Source organism: Bradysia coprophila, unplaced genomic scaffold (genome assembly GCF_014529535.1).
Source record: "Bradysia coprophila strain Holo2 unplaced genomic scaffold, BU_Bcop_v1 contig_151, whole genome shotgun sequence".
NCBI classification, from domain to species: domain Eukaryota; kingdom Metazoa; phylum Arthropoda; class Insecta; order Diptera; family Sciaridae; genus Bradysia; species Bradysia coprophila.
This window is the reverse complement of record NW_023503423.1, coordinates 1,081,523-1,105,335: the sequence shown is the minus strand read 5'-3', so window position 1 is coordinate 1,105,335 and position 23,813 is coordinate 1,081,523. Positions and strand designations below refer to the sequence as shown.

General features: G+C 35.1%; 1 protein-coding gene and 1 long non-coding RNA gene across 2 annotated transcripts in view; one reads left to right on the top strand and one right to left on the bottom strand.

Annotated features, from left to right (window-relative positions):
- Positions 1 to 23,813, top strand: part of LOC119074318 — a 56,001-nt gene that overhangs the window by 7,822 nt on the left and 24,366 nt on the right. The window lies entirely within an intron of this gene.
- LOC119074358 lies at positions 3,140 to 4,012 on the bottom strand. The gene is made up of 2 exons (XR_005087185.1): positions 3,231 to 4,012; positions 3,140 to 3,177 (listed from the first exon to the last, which is right to left on the bottom strand). It is a non-coding gene; the product is annotated as an uncharacterized LOC119074358 (long non-coding RNA).

Genomic DNA, 23,813 nt, shown 5'->3' with positions numbered 1-23,813 from the left:
AAATTCTGTGAGAATTAAAAATCAAGTTACAAGCTGATAGTCTAGCACGTAAGGGCCCTCCCAAATTCTATGTAGAAACAAATTCACTTTGTTTTCTAGACAATTTCAGGTTAACAAAAACAATTATTTGACGGATTTTTCCACCCTTTTATGGAAACGAACGACATTGGTTTCCAGGTAGCTCAATCGGTTAAGCGATTCACTTACGCCCTACATGTCACTGGTTCGACTCCCGTGTCAAATATTGTTCATAGGGTAATTTTAATCGTAAATCGTCAGAGACTAATGTCTGATATTAGCTAACACTAGTCAGCTCTATCGACCGTGGTCTCAAAGAAAAACCAAAAAAAAGGCTGAACACAGTTCTTATACGTCACATACGTAAGTCACAACAGTGATTCTCAAATGTCAACTTCTAGCGACACCTTAATAGATGGATCATACGATTTTAGTTTTAGCCCGATCTTAATATTTATGCCCTGGAGTAGGGTAAAGGCACCAGTACTCGGTCATGCATCGGTCATTTTTTAACAATAGATAGCCAGATGAAGATGAATGGCCGAATTCGGGTGTTTTTACCCTACTGTTGCGGTAACTTTGAATCCTTTGATAGGCACCAAACTTCCAGACGTTTTGTACCGCTTTACGCTATAGTTGAATTGCAATTATATTTAGTTCGTGATTTTGCCACGTACGCACGTAACAACTAGACTATAACATGTCAAACGATCTTTACTTTACATTACATAGATTATTTTGGAAAAACATTGAACTTACGAACTTTCTCTTTGTCGAATTTAGAATTTTGTTATTACTCTATGCGTTGGATCATATTACTAAATGGTGAAGAGTTGGCTCTCGATAATTCTCTTATTTATTTACATAAAATTTTATGATGGCAATTGGTAGAGTGGTTTAATATTAACCTGTTCAATACGGTGTATCTTCTATTTTGTTATGTTAATATATGCAAAACATTCCTTTTGTACTGTTTCTTTAATGCTTCTGATTGAATGCTATGTTTAACGTGAGTTAGGATAATTTATAGCTCTTACCACACAACTCTCATTGTAAATCATGTAAGGAACTCTGTCGATATTTTAATTCGCCAAAGTTTAAAATTCCACAGAGTAGGTTCAGAGAACTTTACCATTCATTATCATCATCATACGAAAAACGTTTCTTCTTCGTTCTTCCTAAAAGCATTTTTCGGAGACTGAAAGGCACACAAAACGGTGATAAAGGCATTGTTTTGAATCAGCCGATGATCAGGGCTTGTTTTTCGGAATTTCAATTCTTAAAAATTGTAAAAAAAAGTCGGAAAAATTCTGAGAATTTTTAAGAATTCAAGCTACACAGCTTTTATAGAGTCACACACATACTAGGATTACGGACGCAATTAGGTTAAGGACACTATAGGGTTGTTGACGCATTGAGGCTGCAATAGGTTTATAGATCGGATATCCTTCGAAAAGAATCCGAAACATTTCGCAATTCCTGTCATGACGGTTTTGGTTTTTACTTTAATGCTTGTATTGTACTTCTCAACCGTTTCGTTCCACTTCCAACCGATTCATTGGTTCATCACTGTTCACAATACATTTGTCTAATTTAACCGACCGTTCCGTTTTATAAGCGACGAATATAAATTTGATTCGTTGAACGCATTTAAGTTATTCACGCTAAAAGTAGACAAAAAAAAAATCTTTTTCGTTTTCTTTTTTCTGTATTTATATCCTCGGAACTTTGATTTGACTCTTATAAATAGACGTTCATTCGCTCTCATCGAATTTAAAAATATATAACACCACTGCAGCGTGCGCTATTCACAACATCAAATGCATTTTCTTTAAATATAATATATCGAGAATTGTAACATTCTTTCGGCTTTAAGTGATATTTTACTCTCTTTTTTTCCTAAATGTTATGGGGTACACCGTTTGGTTGCCATCCAAATTCGACATTATTGAGACGACAGTCCGGGGATTTAGACAAACAAAGTTATTACATTGTCTTACTGTTTCAGACAGGGCCTGTTATTGGTGAAATTTACAAAATTTATGAAATAAGGATTTCGTTAAATTTCGTTAAATTTCACAAAGTTTCGTTAAATTTTGTAAAGTTTCGTTAAATTTCGCAAAATTTCGTTAGTCTTTACAAATTATTATTCCCTGCTTTCAAGAATACTAAGCGCCTCTGAGACGTTTTCATTTTATATCAATCCTAATGAGTACATAGACAGTGAGGGTTGATGGTAAAAACCAGTGTGTTTTAGGTTCAAATCTGTCTGACATTATAAAGATGCTACCTCGATTTATTGTGCACATTTAAGCTATTCGTTATCTTACTTCTGTTGCCATGAATTTCATTATTCTGATGTAATGAACTTAATCTTACTATTAAATCTTAATCGTTTCTTCATAAACAATCGAACAAAGAGAAATTGATAGCGAACAGCAGTCAGTATGCCTATTACCTATAGCAATATTTTAATCTATCTAAAGTAGGTAATGTACGTATACGCTTACTGGTTATGTTATAATAAAATAATAAATTCGTTTCAACATTTTTATGAAGTATTGTTTACCCATATTAAACGAACGACCGGTCGTTGTTCTCTCTAACTCTGTGATACACTCATACATATCTAGATGGTGATCGTATAACACACGGGAACTTCATTCTCCAGAAATTTTATTTTCATTTTTAAGAAAAAAAATGGCAAGAGAAATAACGTCCGGTTCTACATCACAACAGAGTTTGTAAAAGTAAGCAGCCGACCCTTTTCACAACAGACTTTGTAAAAGGAAGCAACAGTCTCTATTCACAACAGAGTCTGTAAAAGGAAACAGCAGAGTCTATTCACAACAGAGTCTATAAAAGGAAGCAACAGACTCTATTCACAACAGAGTCTGTAAAAGGAAACAGCAGAGTCTATTTACAACAGACTTTGTAAAAGGAAGGAACAGACTCTATTCACAACAGACTTTGTAAAAGGAAGCAACAGACTCTATTCACAACAGATTTTGTAAAAGGAAGGAACAGACTCTATTCACAACAGAGTTTGTAAAAGTAAGCAGCAGACTCTATTCACAACAGACTTTGTAAAAGGAAGGAACAGACTCTATCCACAACTTACTTACTTTACCGGCGCTACAGCCACTTGTGGGCCTTGGCCTGGTCGAGAATCCGGTTCCAGCGTGCCCGGTCATTCGCTGCACTTTGCCAACCTCTTATTCCCAGCGCCCGAAGATCTGATTCGACGCCATCTATCCATCGCATTTTAGGGCGTCCTACTCCTCTTCGCCCTTCTGGATCATTTCGGAATAACATTGAGGGGGCTCTGTTCCTGTCCATGCGTGCTACATGTCCTGCCCACCTCAACCGTTGGACTTTCACCACTGCCACAATATCCGGCTCGCCAAAATCACGTTTCAATTCAAAGTTGTATCGTCGCCGCCACCTTTCGCCTTCACGCATCGCTCCGAAAATAGTACGAAGGACCTTACGCTCGAACGTTAGGAGCAACTGTTCATCACTTCTCTTCACCGTCCAAGATTCGCATCCATAGATCAGAACTGGACGAATGAGCGTTTTGTAAACTTGGCACTTCGTTTTCTTCGATATCAACTTTGAGCGTAAATGTTTGATTAGACCGTAATAGCATCTGCTTGCCGCCATGATTCGTCTTTGGATTTCAGGTGTATTATCGCCATCCGAACGAATCAGCGCTCCAAGGTAGATGAATTCTTCGACTACCTCGAGGTTGTACTCTCCAATGCTTATCACGTCCCCTTGTTGATTGGCAACCGTATTGGGTTCGGCCTTCATGTACTTGGTTTTCGATTCGTTGATCATCAAACCCATTCTCTCCGCTTGGATTTTCAGATTTGTGAAAGTGTCTACCGCTGCTGCATGTGTACGACTGGCAAGATCCAAGTCATCTGCAAAGCCCAGAACTTGAACTGATCCATTCACCAGTGTTTTGTTGGTTTGGATACCAGCACGTCTCATTGCGATTTCTCTATTCACAACAGAGTTTGTAAAAGTAAGCAACAGACTCTATTCACAACAGAGTTTGTAGAAGAAGGCACTAGAGTATTATTAAGTCAGCCGGAAGTGCGATTAGTCTATTTGTAATACTTCGGCTATTGACTGCACAGCCCTAGTGCGAAAAGTCAAATTTTTATAGAAATTGTCAATCTTACAAATTGCGCACAGCGCAATTACGAAAGCCCGCACGAAGCATCTTCTAAATAAAAGAAACATTAGCAGGAATTACTTGGAGCCCTAAATTTATTAAGGAGTCCAGTGGGTCACCCAAAAAAACCTCAGAAATCCTTCAAAATCCTAAAGTTCTAGAATTGTAAAGATGGTGTACCATGTAAGGTGCTGGAGTTATGGGAAGCAATATGATACCACCACAATAATCTCAAATGTCCAGAAGGGAACCCAAAAAAACATCAGAAATCCTTCAAAATTATAAATTTCTTGAACTGGGAAGTTTATTTTGAAATTCGAGATTTGTCGTACAACAAACAGAATGTCTTTCTTCGGACGCCGTGGTGTCATTAGTTGCATTAGCATCTGGTTTCATATTCTCCTACTCAAGTAAGAACAATATTCCGAAAATTTATGACAAATTTTTTTATTTAGTCATGCCACGCCATTCAAAGAATTTTTTCTAATTATATCGCTAATAAAACATTTACACACATCTCCTATGTATGCAAATTTTATTTGAATATTGAAAGTGAATATTTAAGAGACGAACTTTTTTTTATCGAAGGTCGAATCGCCAAATCCATATTAAAGTATTTCGTAATTTCTTAATTAATATTTATTTTTAAAATTAAAAGCGTTAAAAAGCGAAAGTTAATTATTTCTATTTACATTTTCTTTAGATAATTGACCTTGCTCCTTTTTTGTCTTATTTTTTCATCTATCACTTTAATGTGGATCAGACTTGAGAGCCGGTTGTTAAATAAATGCCGATCCATGTGATGCATTCAACGTTTTATCAAATCAACTACGAGACGGAAACTACGCAAGAAAATCTTGTTCCACCTAATTCCACTGGCGTCTATTGGTGCATCCATTTCGTTCTATTTTGGCCACCAATAGGAAGGCAGCACCTGTCCCAGTAATTTAGCACTCTGTTTCCCCCGCACAGCTGTTGCACCCATAACAGGCATATATGGCAACATGGAAAATCACATTGTGCGATGTTTGTAAATTTACTCATTTTGCTACATTGACACCTTTCGGTCACGCTTTTCATCTCTTCAGGCCTTTTTCACATGTACGCCTTTTAGTAGCTATGCGTAGTATGAGTTAGTAGTTTGATTGTATAAGTGGCGGTTGAATCAAATTTAGTTGATAATATGGCACGAGCGGAGCGAGATGAAGAGATACGCAAATAACACTATTAAAATCACTCCCTGTAGACTAAAGCTCAAATGTAATAGATTTTCGTGCAATTCTATTACATTTGTAGTACATAACGACATCAAATTACTAATGACAGCTCGGTCCGCTCTCTATTTTTTGTGAGCCAACTTCATAGCTATGACATTTCATGGATGTTTTCATATTGTTATTTACACAAATATCTCTGACGGTTCGTTTTAAGTAGTTTAAGTCGATTGCTTAGCGCTCGTGAGTGAAAAGAAAGCCCTGATCCGCGAAGAAGATTCAGAAAAATTCTTTAGATACCGGGAAATCGAAAAAATCCGGAAAAATATGTGGCGAAAAATCAAATTTACGATTTTAGATACCGGGAAATTTGACTTGGATACCGGGAAGAAAACAAAATTTCCACACGCGGTCTAGACTTCTAGCTAAATTATCCGGTGGTAAGCAAACTAGTGTATTGAAAGGAAAATTCTTTCTTTCCCATTCTCTTCGCTTCAAAAAAATAATTTTTGTTTTGCCTATAATGCCACATCTTCTCGTGTACGTCCCAAGATGATACCTAATTTGCGCCAGTGGGTCTCATGCCTGTTACGGGTTCTCAATTTCTCTAAAAATTGTAATCCGTAGAAATTGTATCATTCGACAATAACACCGATGTTATATTGCGCATACAACAATATATATAACACAATCACAACCAGTTAAACGAGATCTAATTCAAGATCTCATATTTGACAGTGTGTCGACTATTATAATATGCTTCCTACTATACATTATTTATAACAATTACCCAAACGCAAATATTCATTGTACTGTGCCATGTAATGCATTTTTAATTTCACTTAAAAATACTTTAAACTTTCACTTTTGCGAGTACAAATTTTCCGAATCACGATTTGCATTTTATATTTTTTCGTGTGTTTCTCTATGTTTCAGTATTATATTTGGCTATGAAGTATGTTTTATTGTAAAAAGCACTTTGTTATTAACGATGTATATACCCAGAGTGAAAAAGTGTAATTACAACTTTAACCGCAATTAAATGAATTTGGCTTGCTATCTCTTAGGATTGTATAATAGAGGTGGAATATTATTCAGTTGTGGATAATAAAGTAAAATGAAAATTGTAATAATTATTACTCATTTCGAAAATATCATTTTACTATACTAGGGAGATAATGTGGGCATCCCATGCCTATACTAATTTGATATATCATAACACGATGAGTAATAGTACCTCGGGCTTAAGACCACTGATACTTTAACAGAGTCAGTTGGGTTTCAAAAATCAGTCTTTTCCATCTGTCAAAGTGACGTTTTAAACGTCAAACAAAAAAGATATTCGAATTGGTCACAAAATTTTATTTTTTTATCTACAGTGTGTTCATCTTTAGAAAGAACAATTTCAGATTTATCAGAGTTTTAAAAGTCATCGAGGTTCCCAGTCAATTAAGTTCTTCCCGGTCTATGATATTTTGGCGCGAAATTTGAATTCGCTATGGGATTTTCAAATTTTGTGCCAAAATATCATAACCTGGAAACGCTTTATTGACTGGGAACATCGATGACTTTTAGAACTCTCAAAAATTTCAAATATGTTCCGAGCTAAAATGTACTGTAATGTACTGCACTGTAATAATGTTATTATTTCAATAGAATTGAGGAAAAATAAACTATTTACTTCGAATATCTTTTTCGTTTGACATTTAAAACGTCACTTTGACATATGGAAAATACAGATTTTTTATTCCATTCTCATCTACTAAGTATCATTGGCAAAGTCACAATGTTTTCATCAAATTAGCCAGACTCTTATGGACATCGTTTACAGACGATCTCTAACAAACAAAAATATTTTTCGTCCAAAATGACGATCCCACTACTGTACATAAAATCTGGTTCCTAACTTGTGCCTAATTTTGCGATACAATGTGCTGTCAAGCTCGACCTTGCCTCGGCTTCACAATTGTCACGTCTATTGCACAAAATTTCCATTTAAGCACATGCTATGCAAATAGCTACTTTTTATGCTAAGCGCCGACACCATTGATAACGTGTTTAGTTTTACGATATTATTCAATGAAATTGCGTGAAAATGAAAAGAAATTACGTTTTACGATCTTGTAAACTCTTCAAACTTTATTTGCCAAGTGTCAGAGATCATGTGCGATTTGTTACCTCCAACTGTCTGACAGCAACAAAACCTATGACAGAAAGTCACTTTTACAGGCATTTTTATCTACATACATGGAAAGTGGTCCTATCATGTTCTCAATTTAAACTATGCTGTTTCCATTATAGAAATTAGTGCTCTGAAGAAAAAAAGTATCTTCTTCGGTCAGAATCAGCAATAAATTTTCTTATTTAGTTCGTAGCAATGATTTAAAATGAAATAATTATACGACCGATACGAACTGAGGTCGAGATTGCATGAACTCGCACTTTTGTTGCATCATTATTTTTAAAATAAAATTGCACCTCAATCAGTAATACGAAAACTTGTTTTTCGCCTGTCTGACTGTCTGATTTGAAGTAATAAATTCTTGTTATTATTATTGGTTATTCATCTTTACAACAATTAGACTAGTCCATCCAGTCTATACAGCACGTATGCAGGGTTTCCAGTTTCACTACATACTTGACGACAGTCACACTTGTTGGTTCAGTGGATATTTTCCACATACATTTTAGTACACAGAAAAATGCTCTTCTAAGTTTGTTGTTTGATATGGATCTAGACTTTCTTTTTTTCAGGTTAAGGTAGCCTAATCGGTTGTTCGTTAGTCATTGCAAAATAAGGCACCATAGAATTGAGGAAAAATAAACTATTTTCTGACCACTTCGAATATCTTTTTCGTTTGACATTTAAAACGTCATTTTGACAGATGGAAAGGTCAGATTTTTGATTCCAACTAACACACTGTAATTTGTGTCTAAAATTTTAACATTTTGTTTCTCAAACTTACGAAATGTTTTGTTCGAAATTGCGTATGTTCGAAATTGCGTAGACTCAGACTTACCGTTAATGAAAGGGCAGTAAGTATCATAAAACACAGCGCAAGTGTTCTCGTTGATTTCATGTGGCAGATGGAATCAATAGTCCATCTTTTCCCAATGAAAGTGTAAAACAGGTATGGTCTATTGTCCGCCCGGAGGACATAAAAATTTGATTTTCGTATTTAAACGCACTCATTTTCATATTATTTTGACATAAAATGTGAGTGCGTTTAAGACGAATTCGCCGATCGACCATACTAGTTCTCTACTTTCATTGCCTTTTCCATCTGTCAAAAAGACGTTTTAAACGTCAAACGAAAAAAAATGTTTATTTTTCCAATGAAAGTGTAAAACAGGTGTGGTCTATTGTCCGCCTGGAGGACATAAAAATTTGATTTTCGTACTTAAACACACTCATTTTCATATTATTTTGACATAAAATGTGAGTGCGTTTAAGACGAATTCGCCGACCTGTTCTAGACTTTCATTGTATTTTTCCTCAACTAGGTTTCTCTAATACAATTTAGGAAAAATAAACTATTTCCTAACCAGTTCAAATATTTTTTTTCGTTTGACGTTTAAAACGTCATTTTGACAAAGACCGAATTTTGATACCAACTGTCACACATCGACTTCGACGTTACTATAAAGTTTCCTTAAATTCGCTTAAATATTCCCAGATCAATTGTGGGAACCCTGTTGCAAATCAAAGACCTGTCTCTGTAAGAAGTACGAAGCCTTGGTCAACTTTGTTTTTATTTTCCCAATTATCTTCAAATTAACTGTATCGAAAGAATCGAATGTGATCGATCTGCTTTACACTTATTTTTTTCACATCATTACCATAATTGTTATGGAAACGCGTCACGCGATGCTTTTATATCGGAAATTATTGTAGGGTCCTTCATAACTAGTTGCTAATTGAAACTCTCGTAGACTTCATTCCAAATCGAATTTTTATCGTTCGAAAGTGAATGCGAATAGTTGAAGAGATAAAATGAAATAATTTGAAAAAAAAAAAAACAATTGATCGGAGGGAATGTACGTACAGATACGTCTATAAAAACTTCGAACTCACTTTCAAACATCAAACGAAATTGACTTGTTCATACGAAATAAATACCTCACCCGGAAACTTCATCAAAACTATTATTAATTCAGACAATAAAAAATGCACCAAAGTAGAGGTAACTTGATGGTATATAGATGCGCACACATTAAGTCAACAACATCGGTGCATTGTTTTACATAATAGAAAATTGTACGTCTAGACGTCTTCTAACTACTTAATTTGAATCCTCCCAGTCATTATACATTATGTTTGTACATTTTAATACAATCATCCCGTACGACTGGTCTCATGATTTTACCGTGGTCCACTCCAAATGCTATTGTAACTCAATTGGGTAAATATAAACCGATTTTGAACGCCTTTTGAAAACGCAATTGCACAATATTTGACCATTCCCTTGGTAGTTCTTGCTTAGACAATGAGTGGATTATCGCACTAGTGCGTTAATGGGCTGTTGTCATTCTTAATTCAATTGTCTTGTGTCTGGATTTAAAATAAAAGTTTCTTTGAATTAAGTTTCAAGTTTAAAGAACAAAAGAACTATTGGCACAAACTACCTAGTTGTCGTCAAGCAAAGTGCTGCATTAGTATCAGCAAGAAAAATTCAAAATTCCTACTAAACATCAGCCGCACAAGACTGAAGATTTTCACTGGTGTTACTACAGGACACTACGGCTTTAATAAACACTTAACTACCATCGGAAAAAGAACGGATCCAGGCTGTGACTTTTGTGGATCAAACATAGACACAGCTGAACATTACCTCTGCACCTGCCCAGCTTTTATCAACAGCAGGCGAACACACTTGGGCGGATACACTGTCAGGTATGACCTGATAAGAAATTTGCATCCTAGGGACATCCTGAACTATATCTCTAGTACAGGTAGATTCCAATAAAATAAGATAAAGCGTTTCAAGCTAGCACAATGGGCCCACCGGAGGCCCCCGTGCGTGTTTCCTACTAAGGTAGAAACGGCTAACCATTAAAAAAAAAAGTTTCAAGTTGAAAATTGAAAGCTCTGTCGTGCTTGGCTAATGGCTAATATATGTAAATATGTATCGCATGGGTCTAGACTGTCTTTTCTTTTATTCGCTTCAATTAGACTCGCCCGATAAGGTGATACTTTCACATCACATAATGTTTATCCGAAGCCGAAGTGAATCCTTTATGTACGCCATTTACACTGTTATCTTTGAAGCCCCATCAACCGTAATATTGCACAAGATATGCCAAATGTGGATTGTAACATTACTAAAAGTGTTTCTGCAAAACACTTAAATGTCAGTATGATCCCCCTTTGAGATGAACGCAAAAATTATGGTAAATAATAGGTCGTTCGTAGTGGTACGGTAGTGATAGCATAAACGATCTTTTCTACAATCTCACTTAGCTTGGAATTTCTCTGAATATTTATTTTGTTGAGTATGGTTGATTTGTGCGTTTAGTTACCTCGTTAACAGCCCTTTACGGCCAATTCCTAACCACGCCTCGAAGTATGCAAATACTTTCTGAGGAAAGGCTAGGCGTTCAAGTGATATCTCACCTAAAAATAGGCTGTACACAAATTAATCGTATTTAGGCTACGATTAGCGAGTCATTCGTTCGTACCCAAATGAGTTTAGTGCACGACGTTGCCAATGCAATAACATTTTTAAAAGTTTTCCATTATATGATTCTGGAGTCAACTCCACGATGGATGTTGTAGAACGTTGGCAATTTATTAATTAACAGGCAAAACTGCCTCGGTATTTTTCCTCCTAAGCACTTTTAAATCCGTTACGTAGGTTAGGTATATACGCCATTCACTTGCATGGAAAAAGCAGTCAGCTTAGCTGTTGGTGTTTTTACTGAGTTGGATATGTAGGTCAATTTTAATTGCATTACATCTGAAATTGGTTACAATGAGTGCAATATTAAATAACAAACAACACTCTCTGTCGGCTATGACCAAACAAATACTTAGAAGAACAAACAACTTTTTACAGACGGGAATAATGATTAAACATCTTCTACGATTCCGACGTTATAAGACGAATTTCCAACCAGTTTTTTTTAAATATATTTTTCATCTTAAACAAATTTCGTTCCTGATTAAATTTGACTATAAACACCGTTGTGAATTCAGGACGGCAACACAAACACATTAACTAGATGAACATCGTCGTGAAATGCACCTACTTAAACAAAAAATATGATCGTCTTCCCGAGAACGAAAAATTTGATAACGAGCCAACAGACGATAAGTTGTATTTATTACGTGCCTTTTCATGTCATTTCGTAAATCACTTTGCACGGTAATCATGATTCTGTTTCAACATATGTTTACGGAGGAGAAAAGAGATTTTACCATAGACCAACGCAGCCGAAATGTCTTGTTTTCCGTAGGTGTGTAATAAGCCACTTTCGACCCTAGGGAAAACAAAAGCATGTAACAACAAAATACTGTGTGATTGTTCATTGAACTGCTCACAGCTATGATATCATTCCCTTTCCCAGCAGCTTTCTTACCTCCCATCAATACACTCTCATCGTCACATCTTCAATCCAATCATTAGACATTCAATTTCGTTAATATGGAAGCAGAAACATTATTACGATCGAAACGAATCTTATTTTCAATTTACGTTTCAAATTGCAAACTTATCAATTTTCGTGTTTCAATGTAATGATGGTAACAGGGAAATCGACGAAACAGAAACGAAAGTAAGACAAGCACAATATAGAAACTAATTGTGAGTTGCTGATTTTTTCATCGTCGAAGTATATAAGATGATCGATACATGGTGATCAAGTGAGGAAAATCGGCAATTCAAACGATTGGTTAGATTGGATTTTTTTCTGAGATAACTGACGAATGACACAACGTGTGTCGTCCTTAACTCAAATATGGTTCTTTTTCCATTTCTTTGCTGTGAGAATAGTTATTTGTTCACAGAGGGGTGACATTCCAACCTGAGTAATATTTGTGACCAGAGCGAAGCGAGGGTTGTAATTTCGGTCGAGTTGGAATTTCCTATTTCTACCAGGTGAGCACAACGCTTATTTTTGCGCGATCTACCGTTTTTCTTAGCGAAACAAAAAAGCAGCCAATTCATCATACCATTTTTGAAGACAGATGATACGAAGCGACAGTTCAGGAGATAAAGTTCTGCACTTTCGCACTAGAAATGTCACCAACTGACAACGAAATTTTCTCATAGCATGTTGAAGTGAGAATTTAAAGTAAATCACAATCACATCTCGTCTTTGCTGGGTAGAAAATGAAATATTTTCTTCCAATGCTCAGGCTCAAGCCAAGTGAAGTTGAATGTGAAGCCCTCTACTAGTTTCGGTCATAGTACATTATGTGGAAATTGCAATAAAAAGTCGGTTTTTTCCATATCTCAAAGTGACGTTTTAAACGTCAAAAACGAAATTTTGATAAAATAGACAAATGGTCTGTATTTTTGCATAACTTTAAATTTGTTATAGAATAAATAAAACATTAATCAGTGAACTCTAATGCTTCATTTTCACTTACGCCGTTTCGCTTCCGTTGAGCGAAACCACGACTCTTTTCTTCTGTTTGGAGAGTAAACGGCGTAAGTCGAAACCAATCATAAGTATATCTACATTTTTGACGTTTAAAACGTCACTTTGACAGATGGAAAAGACCGCATTTTGATCACAACATTTCCAAGTTAACGTAAAATATTTAGTGATGAAACTAGTCGATTTTGTATCCAGTTTCGAAGCGAAACTTTGACATCACTTCCGTGAGAGTGGATATTTATTCATACTCGGCCGGGTACAGCATAGTCGAGCTGGTAAAAGATATTTTCTATTCGAATTAAATTAAATTAAGTTTTGCCTGAGACGTTTTTATGGCTCGGGCTCTTAAGTGAGATTAACAAAATTGCATGTTAAACCCATTTACACCTTTAATCTGATGTCAAGATCACATATTTAACTTTAACCAGAAAAACAAAACGAAAAACACCAATCCTAGCTGGTTGTGTGTGAATTATCGAACAGTCGTCGTAGCCAGAAAGATATTTCAAACGTAATGTTCTCTTACGAAAAAAAAAATGTTTCATGTGAAGATCATTCGTAGGAAATTGCTTGCATTTCTCAGACAAGAATTTTGCCATTTCATGGAAGATATTGTCATAAAAATGTGGAATGTTTTATGGTATTTTGTACAGAATTTACCGCTTGTTGCTTGAGAAAATCGTGTGAAATTTATAAATCAAAAAAATTGTTCCTTTTAGTCGGCAAAATTGATTGATAATGGCATTTGAAGACTGATAATGACCCTAGTAATGCTGCTTATAATAGCTCTCTGTGTAAAAAAATATAAAAAGACAGACGAAGGTCTAATCATTACTGCTCTTTCCAATTAAATTATTCATTTGTTCACCAGCTCTCTCTGTAAGAGATTGTCATAAAAATGTGCGCATTTCAAAATCGCGCTATAAAAATTGTTATGGGGATTCTATTGACGTCTACATTGACGTAATAAATCGGTCGTTACCGTTTAAATGGTCATTACTGTCTCATTATTGGTTTGAATGGAATGAAATTGTCAGAAAATATTTCTAATTATTTTTTACCCGACATGACAGCCTACGAGATGATTGCTCCCTTGAAAATCGAGACCGTCGCGTTTAGGTGGCACGAACCACTAAACAGTACCTAAAACTTCTTTCATCCATCTTAGTGGAACCGAATTAGTGTCGATGTAGAGTCGATAGGTCCACATAAAGACTGGACAATCAATAAAAATGTTAATTTCTTCTTCAAGTGCGGTCAACTACCTTCAATAATTTAGTTTCTTTGCGATGTTATCTGACTCAGATGTACGTTGAGGCGATAGGGTCTTCCAAGCACTTAATAACAAGAGTTTTATAATAAACATTTTGCATCTTAGGTATAGTGTCGGTGAAGCAGAGTTTCGCTCTAATTTCTAAAAATATCTCGTCAAAGGAATGTCTTAAAGCGTGCTTAAAACTTGAAATAACAGGGCTATTCATTTCATTGTTTCTTAGACATCATGAACTGGACAAAACCAAGTATATTGCGTACATCATGTCTGGAGCGTTAGCGGAGGACTTGACGCAGTCTAACTTCTAAAAACAGAACGAAGAAAATTTTTTGAGACGCGGCAACTATATATAGGCGAGAATTTAAGTTTCTTTCCTTTGGCCACCACAAATCCTATTCTATCTTATTCGCGCTTCAAATACGAGCAAAACAAGCTATCACTCGACTATGTAGGTTTAAAATTGCCAGAGATACATCGTTTTGAAATTGGTCACTTTTCATACAAAATACACCAAATTGACTTTTCCCAAACCATCAAAATCTTTCAACTTACTCTGTATGTGTCTATCTATCTATCGACGGACGATCTCGGAAACTAGTCAGCCAATCTCCATGAAATTTTGCAGGAACCTCAGGGTGGGCACAAAAATGAAATTGTGATACGCCATTACCCCAGGAAAAACCAGAATTTTGTTTTATTGGCCTCGAAGTGGTTTCTGAGTGTGGTTTTCGAGGGTTTTCGGCTGTAGCTTAGCTGTATTGAAACCTACAGAGGCGTGCGAATCATCAAATGAAAGGTATTCGTAACACGATTCGAATAAAAAAATAATTTAAAAAATCGGGTCAGATTCGTTTGAGCTAGAGTGATTAGAGTGACCAAATTTTGAGCTACTCGAGCGTAAGATGAAAGGACTAATATTTTTTTGGGTTATGAAAGATAGAGAATTACTTTCTTCGGCAAAGTCTCAGAGTGTTACGAGTAGAACAGAGGGGCATTTGTGAAAAATGTCGAAATTTGGAATTGGAAATGGGTGGGTCAATTGGGGTTTTGGGGATATTTCTTGAATGGTGGCAGATAGAGAATTACTTTCTTCGTCAAATTTTCGATTTTCGTCAAATTTTCGATTTTCGTCAAATTTTCGAATTTCGTCGAATTTTCGAATTTCGTCAAATTTTCGATTTTCATCAAATTTTCGATTTTCGTTACATTTTTGAATTTCGTCAAATTTTCGAATTTCGTCAAATTTTCGTTTTTCGCCAAATTTTCGATTTTCGTCAAATTTTCGAATTTCGTCAAATTTTCGAATCTCGTCAAATTTTAAAATTTTACCAAATTTCCGAATTTGTGTTATAAACTGTTATAAAAAGCAGTGTTCTAAAACTTCTAAAACGACTGATATCCCAACAAAAATCTCTTCGAGAAAAGTGTGACGCAGTCTTTGAAGTACAATTTCTAAAATGCATGATATCGCTAGAGTTGACGCTTTCAGCTTCGTTACGCAAAAATTAAATTTTACACAATTTTAGTTCAAACAAGCTGGCTTAGATTTTCTCATCATCTGCCAAATAATTTTTACCAAAAAAACACTTGACTGGAAACAACCAAAATTTTACCAAAAAAATCTGCGTCGCAAAGTGGCAAATGTTCAGGAACAGACCAGCAAGAAAATTTATCTGCCACATGCGACGCAGATTTTTTTGGTAAAATTTTGGTTGTTTCCAGTCAAATTTTTTTTGGTAAAAATTATTTGGCAGATGATGAGAAAATCTAAGCCAGTTTGTTTGAACTAAAATTGTGTGTAAAATTTAATTTTTGCGTAACGAAGCTGAAAGCGTCAACTCTAGCGATATCATTCATTTTAGAAATTGTACTTCAAAGACTGCGTCACACTTTTCTCGATTGTGCATTGTCTAATATACCCCGTAATGCTGTATGAGAAAAATGAAGGGAATATCCCTAATAATCTGGCTTTTGAATTATCTCCATACGTCGATCAGCTGCTTTCTAATATCTAATAGAAGCGGCTATTTTATAAATTTTTTGAAGTAATAGATTTTGCGTGAAGCACTTGACAGCACATTGTGCTAACACCAAATGAACTAACGTAATGGTTTTTGTTGTTTCTGAAAAGTTAATTCTATTTTTCAAAATAGACTTCTGCACCAAAACCATTCTCTTTAGTCATCAACAGCAGTACCAAACAAACGACCCAAACGCATAGACGAAAACAGAAGATTTTCCAAGAAAATGTAGAATATAAAATGCGCGCATCGAGTTGAGTAATAACCATGTTGACAAAACCAAACCGGCACCAAATGCATCACCATATCACCATTATAATCCAGTTCTACATAACATAAAATGCAATCGGTAAATTGAGATTTGCAACGAATGCGTGGAGTTATGCAATTTTTTGGACTGCAGAAACGTGTTTCGACGCCACAGATTGTCACTTTGTTCAACTTTTTTTTTTCGTTTTCTTTAAATTCTCAAAGTCGATTTTTTGTAAGCAATATTGTGCTGTATGTGCAAAGAGATGATGATTGTTGTCGTTTAGCGAGTTCATAAAAACGTTTCACTCTTCAGCATTTCCATTGTGGTTTGAATGTGTATCGTATTACAGTTAAAAGAAACTATCTTCACTACTGTTAGGCATTTTAATCGAGTGTGTACCACTTTTAGCTATATATTATACACACATGCGATGAATATAACCATCATCACAAATCATAGACGTTTGATCATTTTACGTGGCGGTCATTGCTCTTTCGCATCGGGAAAAAAAAGCAAAATACAATACGTCGTCGTATTATTTACCATCCAAGATTTTTTACTTTAAACTCATCTCCAGCATTTCAACTGATCCATCCAAACAAATTATCGTAAAATGGTTTCTGCTTGCCTTTACTTTACATACAGTTGTACGTGTAGTGTAAAATGCATGTTACATTGATCGTTTTGGATCAAAGAAGAAAATAATTATTGTTGCGTTAATAAACAAGATCCATTTACGTTCGCGTATGTGTATGATTGGTTTTACATAAGCGTACGCGCCGGTCGTTCGCGGAATTTGTGCTGGCATATTTCATAAATGAAAACAAACCATGAACGTATGAAGGGAAAGAAGCTAGAAAGACAACAGAAATCTTATGGAGACGTTTCCAGTTCGACAGGCAATCAAAGTCTGTAAATTACAGTCGTCCCACATGTCTGAAAATATCTGGAAAATTAGGGAAAGTTGCAGGGCGCCCAGTAAATTTAAATTATCAAAAAAAAACTCATTCAACCACAGACCCCAATAAAAATTAGTCTACTGACCGTACACAATTTACTGGTCAACTTCTTTCATCAAAAATGTTTCCGGAATATTTATCTCCAGACTCCAGATTTACCTGTCAGATACGGCACATTCATATGTTATCGATAACGACGACAAAAATAATGATAAGCTCTGGGTAATATGGTCTTTTATATCGTAAAATACATGTTAATGAAATTGAAGTACAAGATTTGAAATCAACCGATCAAAAATACTTTGATCGATGTAAGTAATAGACCCGATAATAATGCTGTTCATATGCTTGCCGTCTGTGACAGTTTAAAAATGGAGACAATACGTTCTCTTATTTATTGGGACTCTTCTCTGAGACTTACTTTTTGATCTTGTGGAAGGGTTTTCGGTTCTTGCGGTCTGCGCCACTGAGCAAAATTGAACTACTCTAAAATAATATCTAACTGGATGATCGTTTTATTGGGCGATAATATCGTCAAAATTTCAAAATTTTACATTTTTGACGATATTATCGTCTTGTGTGAAAAATTTTCGAACGATAATATCGTTTTAGGAGCGATAACATCGTTGTTGGAATGATGACATCGTTTTTGGAACGATAATATTGTTTTTGGCACGATAACATCGTTGTTGGAACGATAATATTGTTTTTGGAGCGATAACATCGTTGTTGGAAGGATAATATTGTTTCTGGAGCGATAACATCGTTTTTGGAATGATGACATCGTTTTTGGAACGATAACATCGTTGTTGGAACGATAATATCGTTTTAGGAGCGATAACATCGTTGTTGGAACGATAATATTGTTTTTGGAGCGATAACATCGTTTTTGAAATGATGACATCGTTTTTGGAACGATAATATCGTTTTTGGCACGATAACATCGTTGTTGGAACGATAATATCGTTTTAGGAGCGATAACATCGTTGTTGGAACGATAATATTGTTTTTGGAGCGATAACATCGTTTTTGGAATGATGACATCGTTTTTGGAACGATAATATTGTTTTTGGCACGATAACATCGTTGTTGGAACGATAATATTGTTTTTGGAGCGATAACATCGTTTTTGGAATGATGACATCGTTTTTGGAACGATAATATCGTTTTTGGCACGATAACATCGTTGTTGGAACGATAATATTGTTTTTGGAGCGATAACATCGTTTTTGAAATGATGACATCGTTTTTGGAACGATAATAACGTTTTTGGCACGATAACATCGTTGTTGGAACCATAATATCGTTTTAGGAGCGATAACATCGTTTTTGGAATGATGACATCGTTGTTGGAACGATAATATTGTTTTTGGAGCGATAACATCGTTTTTGGAATGATGACATCGTTTTTGAAACGATAATATCGTTTTTGGAACGATAATATTGTTTTTATAGCGATAACATCGTTTTTGGAATGATGACATAGTTTTTGGAACGATAATATCGTTTTTAGCACGATAACATCGTTGTTGGAACGATAATATTGTTTTTGGAACGATAATAACGTTCCTGTCTTGACGTGTGTGAAAAAATTCCTCCACCAACGATGTCACCTTCGTTCAGCACAAATTGTGCCACAATAACATTTTTTAGAAGCGAACTTAACTTTTCCATTCAAATTGTTTGAATTTCGTCAGATTTGTTTGAAACAACAAAATTTGACGAAATTCCATATTGTCGCTTAATCCTGTTACACTCGTGGCATTTATAGGTTATAATTTGTAAATACCGCAAAGTTCGAAACATTTCCGTTCGGTGTAAACGCACAACAAAACATTTCGAACTGAATCATTAAACATGTCTTCTCCACAAGGTCGTTTATATTTACACACTGTGTTGCGGTGTTTTTTAGCGATCGTTTAAAGTTTATTTCTGAAAATTACTCGATATTTTCAGCTAAATGCTTAGTCATTTTCAATGTTTCCAGAACATAATTAACGATGACGGATTTTGCCGATTTTATTGATTTTGTTTTTTGTTGTTTGTTTTTCAATACATTTGTTAAATGGCGAAGACGAATCTTGTTTTTTACGAGGTGCAATGAAGTAGCATGTTTAATTGTTTGGATTTATACTTAGCAGAGCATTTCAATCAATCTATTAAAAATAGCTATTTTTCTATTTATTGTAGAAATGGTGTTGCTTTGAGCACCAGATGTGAAATTATGGTTTGTTGTCATGATTTCAAAGTAGTGACCAAGGTCCTTTCCAAATAGCAACATTTCGAGGAGTGTGTTTACGTTTGTGTTGAGGTTATTCAGCCCTCTCCACTTTCAACTCTTATTACCAGCGAGATGCTAATATTAGGCATGGGCCAGCGACTAAAATAAGGATTTCTGTGCAGGTGGGAAACTTTTCGAAGGGGAGCCTAAACGCAAAATCTTGGGCGCCAAAGTAAAAATTTTTATCCAAAAATAATATCATGCGTTCAGGACGTTGACGTAAATATATTTTTGATACCTAGGACCCGAAACGTGCGACTTCGGCTCTGTCTGGAAACTTCTCACACGCTAAAAAAGACCTAGGTCCTAGGTCCCACGAAATGTACTATTACGATTTAAAGGGAATTATTCCCCTGACCGTAAGTCTAGGGTCTTTCATCCAAAAAATCATTCAAAATGTCAAAATGTAAAGTCTAGTCAAGTTGCCGATCATACCTGATAATAATCTGCAATTTTCTGGAATTTAATTTTTCGGTCATGTTAGGGGTGTATTTTTACCTGTGGAAAATGCCTCCACAATATGACCTAAAAATCAAATTCCAGAAAATTGCAGATAATTATCGGTTTACTAGACTAAAAGGTGTTTTTGGTAGAATATCAGCCCTAAAAATCACAATAGTGGTGAGTTTTTGGGTATGAGTGTGAGTTTTGTCTATAATTTATATCTCTCGATGAAAATTCTGAAAAAATTCTCAAGTTTTTTTTTTCAAATATTCTTCGTTAAATGAGGGTGTGTTCCGCCATTTAAAAAAATCTGAGTTAATTACATAATGTATTCACATTCCATGAAGACAAATCAAGTGACCAAAAACGGTAGTAGCACTTTTGTGTAGCATATGGAAAAAAATCGTTGAATTTTTTCATCGTTAAATAGGGGTCCAAAAAATCTGAAAAAATTTCGGATGTTTACATAGAGACATTTTTTGAGAATTTCTACCGATTTTTACGTTAACACACCAGAGAGAAATAAATGAAAAACAAAATTCACATTTTTGTTAATAACTCCATTTTGGAGTTTCATACGCCACTCCAATGAAAGTAGTTCTAGGCCAAGATCTTTCGAATGATTTAGTACCTTTAGTGTCACTTTTTACATGCCAACCCTATTTTCTTTCCATTTTTTTTAGTTTTTAGGAAAGTGAAAGCTACAAATGTGAAATACTTTGATTCTGTATCTGTATCTCCATCTAAATGATGATAAAAGATTTAAAAAAACTGATATCGCCAATGCCATTGTCATTTTCCAATTAGGTTCAATGCGCCGCAGGCAAAATTTGTATTAAAATAACATTCATTTGAATATTTCAAGTTAGGTAATTGTAATTTTTCTTGTGGACAGATCTGGATTCGCAGGTGGGAATTAGAGTGGCGCAGGTGGAAAAATTCCCACCTTAGTTCCTTAGTTTAGTCCCTGGAATGGGCGATAATGAAAATGATTATCGATAATTATCAATTATCGATAATCGATAATTATCGACTTTTTTTTATCGAAAATTATCAAAAAAATATCGATAATCGATAATTATTGATATTTTGATAATTATCAAGATATCGATAATTCGATATATCGATAATTCGGTCCGAAAATCCGATATTTATCGATATATTCCGATATATCGGTATATTATCATGAATTTTCAGATAAATATTAAAATATCGATATTTCGATAATTATCGAATTTCGATATTTTGATAATTATCGATAATTATTAAATTATCGATAACGATATGATTAATCGATTATCGATAATATAAAAATAAAAACAATTTAACAAATGAAATTACTGTAAACATACATTCACTTGCTCACAAAACATTTAGCTATCGTCAACACAACACTACACTCAATGCGTACTTTCAATCAAGTGAACATGTGTTTTCGAGACATATGAGGACCGAAAGTAAAATGATGACAGTGACATTTACTTTCGGCCCGCAAATACGCAAGCCCACGGGGCGAAAGTAAAATGATGACAGTGACATTTACTTTCGGCCCAAGGCCTGAATTTTTTTACTTTCGGTCACCATTTGAGGACCGAAAATACAAACTTTCGCAGTATTTGGCATAAAAATGTATTTTTCGGTTCACTTTTCATTGAATCGTTCACTTAAAATTCAAATTTTAGACACACTTACGGCGTGCATTGCCTACAATTCTTTTTATATAAATTAAGTCTGAAATGATTGCACTTCAAGCAATGATGTCTCTTAATGCCCATCTAAACTATCTTTCATTGAATATCGAGCACCCAGTTCCAGTATTGATAAATACCACCGCAAACGGTGCACACTTTCGGTTGAGTGGTGATGTATGTAAATCATGCAATGCATGTAAATGACACTCGCCTACATTCAATCTATTCGCATTGGTGTTTCTGATCCCAGTGTTCGTTGGACTATGTTCCGACATATGCATTTGAGTGGCGTGTTAACCGTATGGTATCAATGTTATTATAACGACTTCTGATCTCTGACAGTAAAATTCAATTTCGATAAAGACGCGGGAGACTTTTTGTTTTTGCTTTATTAGTTGACCACCTAGAAATTTAACATCGAAGATATGTGGATGTTGAAGATCATGGTTGCGTTCTAACCTATTGAGATCATCATTATTTTGTGCATCGATGTAAATAAACTGTCATTGCATTTAGTGTTACTTTCTAAATAAAATCCTCTGACGCGTGGCTTAGAACGTTAGAACCAGTCTGTTATTTCAGTTTTACATAAAATGGTGCAAGGAACGTAAATATTAATGGACGGCGAAGAATAAAATAACATCCAACAAAATGGTCGATAGTCGCCATTTTGAAAATTTTGTCCATTTTATTTCTTTTATGTGTGAAATTATTCTTCGGCCGTATAGTTCAACTATCGCCCTCTGCAAATGACGTTTAAGGGGATGCGAGCGAGTAGAACATTTTGAATCATCCAATCATCTAATCGCGAATTCCTGACGTATGCAAACGTTTCGGTTTTTGATTCGATTTGTGACAAAATAATAGCAATCACCGAATGGTTAATCAACACTATCTTTTGTCAGACCTCATTTTTCGCTGACTAACTCTGATTTAATTTCGTTTCATTGAATTGTTACATGAACATTTAAAGCTTTAGTCTGGTATCACGATTATTTACGTAATTGAAACACCTAGATTTTTCATATTCGAAATGCTGTACATAATTTGAATGATCCAATCAAACAGTTGAGATACATAAAAGACTGTTGTTGTATGTACTGATTATGTTTTACATTTTTTTAGAACATATAATTGATTTACTATACCAATGAAACATTATTGAATCTGTGTGGTAGGTGGCGTCGTCGTCATTATGCAGCCATACACAACAATAACTTTTGTATATGAAATAAGTTTTTCTGTTTATTTATTTATGAAAATCCGCATTATTGTTGTATGTGATCTCATTACATATATGATCTGTACTCTACAATTTGCGAAACGTTTCGAGAGCGTAAATTTGTACACACAGAGATTAATCCATTGTTTCCACTCTACGTTTCGAGTTTCCTAATTCAGGGAATGTGTGAACTTATACAACTTTTATGATACAAAAAAAAACGAGTTGTTAGAAATGAAAGTTTTTGTCACAGTCACGACCAAAGTTAATAAACACTGGAGGTAATGCAAATGCACAAAAACTCACGGAACCCTAGTTTCGGGTGATAATGCACGTATACTTGTGTAATTCCGTGCGCCTTAAGTTATTTAAGTTTTTTTTTTGTTTCATGTTGTTTGCCACGAAAATTTGTGGAAAAAAAAGTTTTTCTAGGAAAATGGAAGATTGTTTTTTAGCCGGAAAAACCATTTAATATGAAAACTTTCAAAGTCGAATATTTCCGAAACTACAATCGCTAAACCGAACTGGTGTGCATACGTTATTTTGCACCAGCTGGTCACATGCAATTCCAAATGGGACCAGCTGGTGCAAAATAACGTATGCACACCAGTTCGGTTTAGCGATTGTACAAAATCTTTTTGGAAAATTTCTT